At 35.5% G+C, this 15,000-nt stretch overlaps 1 protein-coding gene across 1 annotated transcript in view; it reads left to right on the top strand.

Annotated features, from left to right (window-relative positions):
* Positions 1–15,000, top strand: part of LOC145261199 (neprilysin-1-like) — a 1,350,287-nt gene that overhangs the window by 47,248 nt on the left and 1,288,039 nt on the right. The window lies entirely within an intron of this gene.

Raw genomic sequence — 15,000 nt, 5'->3', positions numbered from 1 at the left:
AGTTTTATTTTAAAACCTATTACAACATCAATTCAGGTAACTTGATTATGTACTAAAGCTGACATCTCTTCAATGTAGCCGCCTTCAGCCTCAATCGCCGCCTCGATACGGGTCCGGAACTGGAAGCATACCTTTTCCACGAGTGCCGGCGAGAGCTTGGCGAATACTCGGCGGATGGTGGCGATCAGGCTAGCTTTGGTGTTGTGGGAGGTCATGTTGGTGGTGTTCTTTCTCAACGTATGACCAAACAAATTAGTCCAGTGGGTTCAGGTAGAAGGGGGTCAGTGAGAGAAGGGCACAAAGTCGTAGCATTCCTTCTTAAACCATGACTGGGTCTCTTTGGACTTGTGGGCCAGCGCCAAGTCCTGATGCCACACCCAGCATCTGCCAGCGGCCACCTGATTGTACCAGGGGATCACCACTATTCAGGAAATCCAGTTATACTTTGGTGTTGACTTTCAAGCCGACTTCAAAGAAGTGAGATGGCATGATGTGGCTCTCACTGTAAACCAGACCAAAGACCATAACCGTGGTTGGAAACCTCGTTGAGCTGTGCCCTCGAGCGTTGAACCGTCCAAATTTGCCTTGTCATAATTTGAATCGGTAGAGAGCATGAGTTGTACAGCGGTGCATCTCTGATCTCGGACGTTAAACATCGTTTTTTCTAGGACGACAATTTTATAGTTTCTATCCTGTAATAAAATTTCCTATACCGGTTGCTTCTTTCTAAGGGCTGCAAGGTTCTGGAACTCTCTTTCTGCTCACTGTTTTTCTTCTATATACAACCTTGGTCTTTGCAAGACTTAGTCAATAAGCATCTCCTGTCTTTGCAAAAAAATCATCTTTTGTTCTTTATAACTCGTGCCAAGATCGATTTCCACGAAAAAAAAAATCAATGATTTTCCTCTTTCGATTTTATTTTGAACTGCTAGCATCTTTCATATTTTAAACATGCTTAGTCATGCGGTGTTATGTTTTTTTTTTTTTACTGTCTAGACCTCCAACCTATATCCCACCAAATTATAGTAACAACACACAAAAATATAACAAAGTGAATTTTTCTTAAAGTCATCTGAAATGATTCCGATGTTTTTAAGACCACGATATTCCAATCCTGTCCAAATAAAATATAAAAATACAAAGACTGACATGAGTAAGCAAATAGCAAGTTCGATAACTCCTGTTGTTTGAAATCGACACAGATAGAATTGCCCTTCATACTTGGCAAAAAAAACCCTCAACATTAAGTCAGCAGAAATGATAATAATTTCCACATAAATAATTAAATTAATGACACAGTTATCTTATTCTATATGTGTAGCGTTGCACGCGTTTCCATATATAGACCCAGCACGTTGTAACAGAGTACGTCGCAGTGAACATAGAACAAGAAATAACTCGACTCGTTTTTTGTGGCAACATTTATTCCTCATTCTCCCGCCACGCGTGACTTCTCGTCACGGCCATCACGTCACCAACCTCTCTAACGTGATCTATCTTCTTTTTATAGTTTGTGTTTTTTTTTTACCTTACCGTGAAGTCATTTTGGACACGGCTCAGTATTTGCATACGCGCGTCCGTGCTCAGTTACATTCGCATATTAATGCGAACAGTGACGAAGCGTAATATTTTTTCTCTTATAGCATAACCGATAATATTTAAATGTGTGCTTTGCGTATGGCATGACACGTTATTTGAAAGTGAGATTTGAGAGCTTTTGGAAGTGTGGTAATACCCTATCAAGCTTACGAGCTGTGGCTTATAACATGAACTAATCCCGGTATACGACTTTTTGTCCCTAAATACCTTTTTTCATTTTTTAAAAGTAGGTTTAATTATTTTATTGTTTTATTTAATTTGCTCTTGCTAGCCTCAAATAATGTATATTGCCTTTTGGACATGAGGGGGCTAATATTTGTGTTTATGTCTACAAGGAACTATGCGATCACTTGCGCTGTGAGGTCTCTGTTTACATTGCATTGAAACGTGTGCATTTTAGCAAGAAACCGGGGGAGGATTCTAATTCGAGATAAGAAACTATTAGAGCATAAGGTTTTCTAGTATCTAGAAACTTCTATAGTGAAATAGCGGAATTTTGCTGCTAGACAGGTTTGCCGGAGGTATGTACGTCAAAAAGGGCACACTTGCAATGAGTTCATCTAAGCAGATTCCATAAAAGGACTTGAAAAACAGGAACAGAGATGCAACTGTCTTTGATGAAACAGGGGTTGTAACTTGATTAATAATGCGGGACTTATTAGCATTTAATTAATTCACCCACTGTGACGCAATATGTGACACAAGGTCGTTATAATTGTGGAGGGAAAACCAGCTCCCCCAAAGGGGGGGGGCATTCTAGTTTGAATTAAAATAAAAATTGATTTAGTATAGAAGGCTTATTCCTACATTGACTGAAGACAAATAACCTTAAGTGTAGCATCAGAACAAATACTACACTTTGATCTTAGCCCGAAGACCAAGGAACTCTTTATGGATCCTGTCTAGAAACGAGAGGTATCATACACCAAAATGCTGTTTATTGACTGTAACATATCGTGATGAGAACAAGCAATAGGCAAAATACCGTATAATTACTTTTCACACAGTTGATCAATGCCGACTTTTTCGCTGGGTTATAAACTTCATTTCGTTACCTGACTTGCCTGGGTGAGTTGCCCGTAGGCTGAAATAAACCGCGTTTCACACACACACACACACACACACACACACACGTACGCACGCGCGCGCGCACGCACACACACACACACATACACAGACACACAAAGTAAATCGAACTTACCAAAGGAGATAATAACTCCCGGTGAATACCGGAAAAATATCCAGTAAATAAGACGTTGTTTAGTAAATCGTTATTTTTTATTTATTTATTTTTTTTGCATTTTTTGCATTCTTTGTTTTTTCCATCAACCAAACATGGATATAAATATCATTAAAACATCCGCTGGGTCATAAGCTTCATTTCGGTACCTTACTTGCCTAGGTGGGTTGCCTGTAGGCTGAGATAAACCGCGTCACACATAGAGATACTCACAGACAGACAGACATTAGGAAAATTTATAAAATTTTCATGTCGTATACTTGTTATGTTGTCAACGAGGGCCTTTCTAAGATTGGAGGGGGTAGTTATGTTCTTTTATCAAAGGTTTATATATATATATGCACTAGTATCATTTAGATGCATGGTTATTCGCCGGGACAAGGTTGTCGTTGTATGCTCAATGTATGTATTATTTTCGGAGTTACATTCTTGCAAAGAGTATTTGAATTCATACACTACATTGGTTTGTTCCAACGTTTTCATAGTCGGTGAGAAGTTGTTTCTAACCACAAGGTTTTGTGTTCTAAACTTCTTGTAGTAGATAATAAATTTAATTTTAGAATACTGTCAACAGGCGTCAAGTATGTACGTATGATATTTTTAATTGCGTTTTCTTCGATTCTGAAGTTCGATGTCATTTGATTTTGATAATATATATATATATATATATATATATATATATATATATACTTTCCCTCTGTGTGTGAGTTTAGTCCATATGGACTCTTAAACTGCCGGGCCAATTTTTATGAAATTTTACTCGAATGTATTTTATGTATCTGGCAGTGTTATCAGATAGGTTTGTGTCGGAATGTATTTCGAAAGTATCTATAATCAATAATCGAAAGAATTCGATGAGAAAATGGGACAGGCGATTTTGACCAAAATAAACCACAAGTATTTGACAAGTATCTAGCCAAGAATAAATGAATGACTCTTCAAAATAAGCACACATATTTACCACATAAACAACCTGTTTAATACGACCCCAAAAAGATATTACTGTACAACTAAAATCTTTACATAAATGATCTAAAATGGAACACGTACATGAAATCTGTTGCCAGGGACGCTGGGAAAATGGTGGGATCCTTCTACCGCTCCAGAAGATATCTCACTACTGATGCAATTCTCTATCTTTATAAAATCCAAGTACGTCCAAGGATGGAATACTGCTGTCACATCTGGGCAGTAGCTGCTAAAAACAGTCTATCCTGCCTTGACAGAGTACAAAATAGACTTCGTGGCTTAGTGGGGGTGTCCTTCTCTCTTTCCTGCAACCTCTCTCCCACAAAAGAGACGTTGCAAGCTTGTCTTTGTTTTATTGCTATTTCCATAGCACGTGCTCGTCTGAGCTCTTATCCCTCGTCCCCCCTCGCCAATCTTTCACGAGAAACACTCGTCTAGCTGAAACTACTGTCAATAATTTTCCCCACTCTTTATCTGTGCCTAAATCCAAACGTAGATTCCATGAGCAAAGCTTCTTTCTTAGAACTGCACACCAGTGGAACTCTCTGCCGCTTGCCTGTTTCCCACCTGACTACAACTTGGACGTCTTCAAGTCCAACATAAACAAACTCCTGACAAACCGCCCCCTTAAGTAAGACACTCTATTCAAACCCCCCAATACTAATGATTACTACAATACTATCTCATTGATTACTGTACACGCAATAACGCTTATCCCTGTGTGGCCTTCGGGCCTTGATAAGTGGTGACCCCCATGTAAAAAAAAAACTTGATTTCGACTTGAGTAATCCATAAAGTATTGATATGCCGCGATCCAACAAACTGTATTCAAATGTAACGCGTCTTCTAACGTTGTTTGGGTCGTCGTCCTAATGAGCACGTGGTGAAAAGCGAATGACGATGATGTCAAGCCAGTTATAATCTCTCTCCTAATACAGGCACTTTAAATGTTAGTAAATATGTATTATATGGTGTAAAAGTTTATTTTTAAATGTATTATTTAGAATTCTTCACACACGCACGCAAATATTTCTAGACGGAAAAGAATTTTCCCCAGGGAAAGGGTAAGAAAACAGGAATACACATGTATTTATGTGCATTAATATTCAGCTGCTTATACCGTATATATATATATATATATATATATATATATATATATATATATATATATATATATATATATATGTGTGTGTGTGTGTGTGTGTGTGTGTGTGTGTGTGTGTGTGTGTGTGTGTGTGTGCGTGCGCGTTTGTTTTTGTTTGTGAATAAGCAATTTTTATTTGTGGAGAAATTGATATATTTTTCCGGTCTACTAGATTTGAACTGATATCATAACAAAATGCAATCAAGTGAAGAAATAAATGTACAGATAAGCATATATATATATATATATATATATATATATATATATATATATATGTGTGTGTGTGTGTGTGTATATATATATATGTTGTCGGGTAATTAGTACACACATATATATATATATATATATATATATATATATACTAGCAAAAGTACCCGTCGTTGACTGGGTTCAAAAACAGCCCACAGAAAATGGACTCTTATTTATTAAAGTATGATAGGTTATGAAAAAGAAAGGTTGTAAAGAGATAGCTTAGAAGCTGGGGGTATCAAAACCAAAGCAAAATATGATGAAAGTAAAAATAAGATAGATAAACCCTATAATTTATTATACCATACCTGTTCACACTGAAACACTTATCACAATATTCTGTGGATCTATATTAAAAAACCTTGTTAAACTTTGTGACATATTTCAATTCTATGGAGGTCAGGCGCGAACGAATACCCCATAATTTTATTATACCGTATTTCTGCAAACTGAAACATAATTATCAAAGTATACTTACGCAGATAGATATGAAAGGTCTTTATTAAAGTTTATGCCTATTTCCATTCTATGGAGGCCAAGCACGAACGCAGATCCCGCAATTTTATTATACCATCCCTATTTAAGTTAAAACATACTTATCAAAGTATTATTATGTACATCTATATCAAAAACACTTGTAAATGTTTTTGTTTTTTTAATTTTTAAATTTTTTATTTTCATACATTCTGAACAAGGCGCGAACGCAGACCCCACAATTCTAATTAACCACCGTTCTGCAGGATCAAATATACCCATTCCTGTGTCTCGATATATATATATAGTTATAAGTACATTTATATCTATCTAACCTTCTACTATTTTGTCAAAGGAAATTGTGTGTGTTGGGTTCGTTCTATGTAGTCTCCGCAATGTCTGAGCAGATTAATGACGCCTTATACAGCCTAACATCACAAAAAACATTTCAGAAGTTTAATTACCGCACAAGCAGAAAGGCCTGGCATCTAAAATCAGCAGTAGGTTCTGTGGTATGACAGGGGCGCGTTTGGAAGGAATGTGTTTGTTTAGAGCACAATTGAAGTATGATAATTAACTTATGAATCCAAGTTATTATACATAAAACTAATTTTGTAAAACGAACAGTAGGTTCTCTACAGTGCAATGGAAAGTATAATGTATTGTGGACTAAGTCACTGTGTGGCGGCGTGTGACCCCCCCCCCCAACTAGTTCAATAGATGTGATGGAAAAATTTGTTGATTTCTTTGATTTCGCGGATAATATAAATACGGGGTTTGAAATATATTACATTTTCACCTCAAACAAGGCATATTGTCACTTTAATTTACTGGGCTACTATCAGGGACCTAAGTTCCAGGGGATCTATGTAGGGAGTTTAGCAGCAAGATGTCTGTTCACATTACTCTTGAACTTCTGCATGTCAGTACAATTGGGGAAGCAGGAAACCGGAAGAGAATTTAAAGTCCTGCCGTTCTGGGGAAGAAGCTATTAGAGTAAAAGGTTTTCTTACATCTAAGGATCTCAATTGTATAGGGGTGGGACTTTGCTTCTTATCGGGTTCGTAGGAGTATTTTTGTCGATGGAGTACAAGTGCTTGCAGTTCGTCAGTGCATCCACCATTAAAATACTAGTAAAACAGGCAGAGGGATGCAACATTTCGTCGGTGGGACTGAAGCTGAAGTTTAGATGACAATTCAGGACCTATTAGGTTGGCTACTCTCTTTTGAACCCTGTCCAGGAGCGAGACACTACTAGCAGATGCACCAGCCCAAATGTGACAGCAGTACTCCATACATAGCGAATGGTGGCTTTGTAGAGGTACAGGACACTTTCAGGCGAAAGTAACTTCCTAGCACGATAGAGAGAGCCCACCTTCTTTGCAGCAGCCTTAGCAATGATCTCAATGTATCTATTTCAACTCATGTTTCCTCTGAACGTTAAGCCAAGGAGCTTGAACGAAGTGTTCTCACGTAAAATATATCTAACCATAGCTATTGGTGGTTGGTAAGGTTTCATGTAATTATTAAAGGAAACTAGCTTTGGCTTGACAGCGTTGAATGTGAAATATTTGTTTGCCATAATTCAATCCCAGGCAACATCGGATTTCCCTGCATATATATATATATATATATATATGTGTGTGTGTGTGTGTGTGTGTGTGTGTGTGTGTGTGTGTGTGTGTGCGTTACACCATGAGATAGTTGCGGAAGTTATGAAGATACGATTTGTGACTGTCAATAAAGCTCAAAATATTACCAGTAGAGCAATTTCTTTTGTTAAAGAAAAAACGAATCCAAATCTTTATGTAAAAATAGGAAGAGATCGTCAGTGTTTTGATGTTTTCACGAACTGGCGCGTTGCATTCGGCTTAGAACGCCGTCTCATATTTCCGACTGAAATAAGTTTAACGGATCAGCGTCCGAATATCGTCATTTGGTCCATTAATTTGAAAAATGTTGTTTTTTTTATCGTTGAATTAACGGTTCTATTTGAGGAAAATTTTGACGGGGCATATCAGCGCAAGTTGGAAAGATCTGAAGATCTACGAGAAGAATGTGTTAGAAATGGCTGAAAAGCCATTGTGTTTTCTATCGAAGTCAGATGCCGATGTTTTATTGCGAACACAACCTCCATTTTCTTTAATAATCTTGGTGCTTCTCCGTCAGAAAAGAAAAAAATGTACAAAGAAAACACAAGACAAGTATCTATCTGCATTATCGTAGATATGGCAATCCCACAGATTGACAAAAATCCAATAAAGTCTGGTGGTATTGTAAGATACTGCTAGGATGTTTTGGGCGAGTGGTAATGATGCTTTGGCTCCGAAACCATACATGAATCAAGAGTCATTATCTGACGAAGGCTTTGTTGGAAAGAATGCTACTGTAAAAGCAACAGTTATTCTATAAAAAAAATTAATGCTTAATATATATATATATGTACATATATACATATATATATATATATATATATATATGTGTGTGGATGCCTATATATATATATATATATATATATATATATGCATCCACATACAGTAGTGTTTCGCTGTTTCACAGCTGATCAGTGCGGCTAGACAGGCAACTGCCTAAAGCCAGGACCGAAACGCGACCACCCAAATGACAGTCAAGGTTTCTCACCATTACGCTATACAGCTGCTGCTGTGTGGATAATGAATTAATGTTTTGACATCGTCCAAATGCCTCCGCTCGATTTGTTTATACAAAGAGCATCGCTTGATATATATAAGAAGTATGGCGCGGTTTGCTTGAAGCACTGTTTAACGGATAAAAGATATTCTTGAAGGCTTACAATGTAGGAATATAACGTCGTTATGAACAGATAAATAAATAAATGAATAATGAGCAATATACATATATATATATATATATATATTTACATACATATATATATACACACACTATATATATATATATATATATATATATATATATATATATATATGCGCGAGTATTTGTGTTGTGGATCAGTTTCACTTCAACTTTAAAGACGGGACAATATGCCAGTTCGAAGGAACAGAACAACTTCTAACCGGTCGGAGAAGCTATAAAGTAAAAATCTTTTCAAACAAAATCAACTCATCAAAAACAACTTCCAACTAAGAATAGCAAATTTCATTCGTGTAAAGCCACACTAATGTTGATATTATCCGTACTGTGGTTAATTATTGACAAATTTAATTTCATAAATACATCGGAATTTAACAATATTTATTTATGAAAGATAATGTCTTTTAAATGTTGTCCATTTTAAGCTTCGCATATTTGTGCTGTTTCCCAAGCATTATTCATGACGAATTGCAGAATTTCTGGATTGTTATTTAACTCCATTGTTTCATTCCTGATATTTTCCTTCAATTTTTGCAGTGAGTTTTTTGACACAATAAGCTTTGCAAGAATCAAAGAAAAACATCAAGAACGAAATAGGAGAGTTAAAATAAATAGCAATCCAGAGAATCTGCTATCTGTGATAAATAATGTTTTGGAAATACAAATATTATTTGGTGACACAATTGCAGATATATTTCGGTCAAAGCTATAGTCATATCTTTTCGAACCACACGCATATAAGACGCGGAATAAAAGAATATATCTGATAAACCACACCTGATAAACCCATGAAACGCAATTTTATCTGGATTAATTTTTTGTTATCTTATTTCGTTTTAATGTTATATATTTTTTATTTTATCAATTTGTCTTTCTCATTCTCATTTTAAGGACAGTCAAACATTGTGCTTTCCATTATGAATTGCCATAATACACACGCACATTTATAGAGAATTTGTGTAATTAGATTGTGGCTAAACAAGAAACTACAAATTAAAGAATTTAAAGATACAAATATTCTACTTAATAAAACAAGCGAAATTGCTCCAAACTGTAAACATAGATAAAAATTTACTTTGGGATACCTACTAATTAATAGGGCTATGACAACAGCATATTCTTTTCATTGTTTTGACTCTCGAGTATATATCCGACACATTTAGACACAGTTAACCACATCGTTCTATATAAAAGCATATAAGATATCAACGAATACGCACTCGAGAGTCACAACAATGAAGAGACAATGTTGCAGTCCTTGCCCTACTAATTAAATAGCATTATAAAGCTAATGGAGGGGGTAAGTAAGAGCGATTTGCAGAGGCAATAAAACCAATGGTTTAAACGGAATAAAATTAGTCATTGGAGATCATGAGATAAGAAAAGATAGGTGTTTTATATAAATGATAACACCAGTCACTTTTAAGTTAAAAGTGAGCAACCAGGGAGAAGACGCAACGCGGAGATAAATATAAAAATTTTAAACAAAATCTATGAACGAATTAAATTTAAATAGTAGAAGCGGTATATAAATATATTTAAAGAATGTTTGTTGGAATATCAAATATTGCAGTCAAATATTTCATTTGAAGAATGAAATACAAACGTTTCTGTATAGATCACTCTAATATACAAAAAACAGTTAGTTGTTTCTTGATATTAAACTTGTATTTCATCTGGGGAATCGATACTATTTTGAATAGCACTTTCTTTTTGTGCTGCGTAGCACCAAATTCTGTAGTAATAGTTCGAGTAATTCCTTTCAGAAAATGCTTCATCGCGATAATTTTGTAAAGAAGCTATATATTGATATACATATATATATATATATATTAATATATATATATATATATATATTAATGCATATAAATTAATATATATATATATATATATTAATATATACATATATATATATATATAATTACATGATGATGATGTTCGTCCATCGCTTGTGAGGATAATCGTAATCATCCAATTGTTCTGTGAGTTCGGAGGCGGCTTTTTAGACCGACTCGAGATCTGAAGTATTTCCTGCATGTTGGACATCTGCAGGATAATTCTGCAGTAGAGGTGATGACTGCTCTGTCTTTTCTAATGTCAGGTTTCGTCTTGCGTTCCTCATTGCGTGCGGATTCAGTAATTGAGCCCAGTTTTGGAGTTGCGGCACGCCAGCAACATGTCTTGGGTTAGTTTTTCCCATGAGTTAGAATAAAAAAAACCCAAACTGTTTGAGGGAGCCATTCAGATTGTCCTTGAACCGTTTCCGCTTTCTTCCCGCGCATCTTCCTCCTTTGGACAGTTCATTATAAGTGAGCTGTTTTGGGAGACTCGAATCAAGCACGCGGCATATTTATTATTAATGCATATAATGTAAAGAAAGAAATTATTTTCAAATAATAGTATGGAATTCTTCAATAATGAAACCAAAAACATAGTCATCCAAAGGTAAAATACATCAGTGGTAAATGTTCTATTGTAGCATAGAAACTATTGGAATATATCGCCCATTCTCATCAATATTTATGTAAACATTTCAAGAAAAAAAATCTATTCAGTGTTTGATGCATATACTTTTTACTCGCGGTCCAGTTTAATTTAACGCTATTGTAAGTAAATTATTGACTTATATGTTACGCTTTTCACTTTTCTTTCTTTTCTTTTTTTTGTGTCAATAAAGAAACTCAGGTTTTTTTTTATTTTCGTTCTTTGACATAAAAAAATGTTTTTTAAAAATACGTTTTATAAGGTTGGTGCAAAAATAATGTCGTTTTTCGACCTGGATTTGAACGTCAAAAAACGACCTTATTTCTGCACCAACGTAATAATACTTTGGTCGTTACATATAATAGCAAAAAAAAAAGGCTTTATTTGCTGCCTGATGCAATTATCAAACTTTAGTGAAAAAATACAGAAATGTGTTCAATCATATTCCTTCTTACTCCGAATGGGAACATATACCCGAAAGAACAGTCGGAAACAAGTCATATACCATCCACTATGACTATGCAATCCCAACAGCCACATACCTAGAAAACGGAGCTATAAAACCCGACATTGTAATATGGGACAAGAAGGAGAAGGAAGCAACCTTGGTGGAAGTTAGTGTCCCGAATGATGCTGGATTAAACAGAGCTGAGAGGGAAAAGATTACTAAATACCAGGGTCTTATGTATGACAAGAAAAAAGAAACTGGAACCTTAAGAAGATCTCTATCATTCCAGTAATTATAGGAGCAACCGGACTTATGAAAAAGAATTTTACAAACTATCTTACAAATATACCAGGTAAACCAAGTGCAAAGGAGATTCAAACAATTGCACTTAAAGGGACGGTTAGAATCTTAAAAAGATCTCTCGGTTGGAGTGTCTAAAATAACAGGTGTATGTTTGGCATCTGGTAGGATGCCCCATCCCTGGCTTAAACAAAATGATAAGAAAAATGAAAAAATAGAGGGAATGGGGTGACATCAATCACATGAGAATCTATCTCTTACGAACTCTAGAGGGAAACGAAGGTGTGGTCTATATCCTTCTCTTTAGCTAGACGCTTCAATCGAAGTCTTCTGTTCTGTATAGATTTCCGTGAAGCCATCATGTAACGTTCTACACACATTTATACACGGGACCCACACGTTGTAGCAACGTCGCAAAGGAGGCCAAGACAAAGAATAACTCGAACTCACTTTGTCGTGCAACAACGACATCTATTTCTTCTACATCAGGGTTGTGACGTCTCTCACGTGATCGTCTTTTTTAACGACTCTTTCTTCTTTTTATAATCTTTTTGCATTTTGTATGCATTTAACATAAGATCTAAGCCTTTCTTTAATACTCTTATTATGCATACGTCGTATCGTTTTATTTTTATCATGCAATACACGAGCAACGACAAAATTCCTTTCTCTTTCTCTCTCTCTCTCTCTCTCTCTCTCTCTATATATATATATATATATATATATATATATATATATATATATATATATATATATACGTATTAGTGGACGATGAAAAAAGGCCACTCAGGGATAAGCGTTATTGCGTGTACAGTACTCAATGAGATAGTATTGTAGTAATCATTAGTATGGGGGGTTTTGATAGAGTGTCTTACTTAAGGGGGCGGTTTGTTAGGAGTTTGTTTATGTTGGACTTGAAGACGTGCAAGTTGTAGTCAGGTGGGAAACAGGCAAGCGGCAGAGAGTTTGTTTTTTTTACGACGGGCGGCCACTACCATATATCGGATAATCATCATCCTCATTATTAGGACGGGCTCCTTGCTTGGACCAATGTTACTTTTCCTCTCCAGAGTTTCCTGTCTTCCATCAGCTGCTTCAGATCTCCAGGTTCACAGTTGGCGTCGTGTGCTATTTGCTGGATGTACGTGGATCTAGGTCGTACTTTACTTGCGCGTCCGTGTCGTAGAGTCCATAGCAATACATCACTCACCAATACATACTTGCTGAATATATCGGATACAATATGATAATTAATAGAGAATTTGCTTTATAATAACAAATATGAAATATGAAAAATTCAAATATTTCAGCGTATTTTACGACCGGACTATGCCGGGCGAGCTGCTAGTTATGTTTATACAATTAAATTATTTACGGATTAAGAGTTCTTTATGATTAATCCGTCTGTAATTAGATTACTTCGAGTTATTACTAATTAAGTATAACCTACATCACAATGAGATGTATCTATTTACAATGCCTCCTCACGGGACAGAGTTAGACACCAGGGTCGTTTTTTAATGTGGAGAAAAGGTACAAAAATAAAATGTTCTCAGTCGTGAAGGACGGCTCCTCCACCGAAAGAGAACAAGAAATGGAAATGCAGCATCCGAAGAACAGATAATACACTTTGATCTTGGCCAAAAGGCTCTGATAGGTTAAACATGTAGGTAGACGTTGTGATTGTTTTGATAAGTGGAACAAAATGTAGTTCGTTGTTCGCTTATAGCATTTGTCAATCTGGTTTTTGTTTTCACACATTGCGTCTTTAAACAACAAATAAAAAATGTTATAGATCTGTTGCAATAAAACTCGAATTCGAAAACCGCATTCAGAATTACATTTTAATCGCAACCAACATTTTATGAGCCAACGTTTGTAATTCCAGCTTTCGCCATTGTAATAGCTATTTTGAATTATCATTATTTGGGTTTGTATTACTGTACACATAGATTCGAAAAAGTTGTCAAAAAACAAATATATAACAAATAAATGTCATCAAAGGCAAGATAAGTTACTTTTCTACCGAACTGGATATATTTTTCGTGTTTTTATTCAATGTAACATGTTTATTCAGCTCGAAAAACATACAGTGTTTACCGATGTATTGGAAAATTCAAGATGACGCCTAACCCCCTCTTTAACACGGTAAGTTTGGGAAAAGGTGTTATAAATAAAAAACTAGAAAAATACTATTAACACCCGCCGAATATATGTCAAGCTATGTCACAGTAACATATATTGAGCGAGCTTTTAACAGTATTTTATCCAGTTTTTTATTTATAACACCTTTTTCCCAAAATTACCGTGTGAAAGAGGGAGTCAGGCGCCATTTTGAATTTTCCAATACATCGGTAAACACTGTATGGTTTTCGAGCTGAATAAACATGTTACATTGAATAAAAATACGAAAAATATATCCAGTTTGGTAAAAAAAAGTAACTTGTCTTGCCTTTGATAACATTTATTTGTTATATATTTGTTTTTTGACAACTTTTTCGAATCTATGTGTACAGTAAAACAAACCCCATTATTTTTGTAATTAGTATTAATAGTTGCAAAAAAAAAGTTTGATCATTTTTATCTCCCTTTTCCTGCATACAAATAATAACGTATGCAAGTATCAGGTTGGCGCAAAAAAAAAAAATTGCCGATTTCAAATTTCATCTTGAAAATGAAAATCTGTATGTCTGAAATAAGATCCCGAGGAAACTCAGTCAGGAAAATATGCAGGATGGAGCAAGATTTCACAACCAAATTCACCTAGAAGATCTTTAATCAGTAGTGCTGAATAAAGACTAGCATTATGATGTGATTGTTTTGTAAGAGTTGAGCAATCTCCAGCCACAACTTTCCTGAATCGGCACTGGCAAGGAGAAGTCCAGGACGACTGGAAACAAATAGACATGCGGAGAACACATAAAGCACCTGGAAGTCCCAAATGGTCACCCATTTGTTTACTGACCAGGTTCAACGTTGCTTAACTTCGGTGATCCAGCAGGAACCAATGTGTTAACGTGATGATGCTATATATGATGATTTAATAATCTGAAAGAAAAAGTTCTAATTTAATCATAGGGATGTGTGTTAGCAATAACAATATGAATAAAATAATTTACAATGGTTAAAAATTCTATAAACCGGCACAAACATTTGTAATGGACTGACGGAATCTAATTTTGTCAATTGTCTTTTCTTTTTTTTTATACCGAGTATAAATGAAAATCTACGATATTCGTCTCA

Source organism: Euprymna scolopes, chromosome 37, assembly GCF_053919585.1.
Source record: "Euprymna scolopes isolate OS-2025 chromosome 37, ASM5391958v1, whole genome shotgun sequence".
Classification (NCBI taxonomy): domain Eukaryota; kingdom Metazoa; phylum Mollusca; class Cephalopoda; order Sepiida; family Sepiolidae; genus Euprymna; species Euprymna scolopes.
Note: the sequence above shows the minus strand (reverse complement) of the source record. Positions and strands in the feature narration are given on the sequence as shown.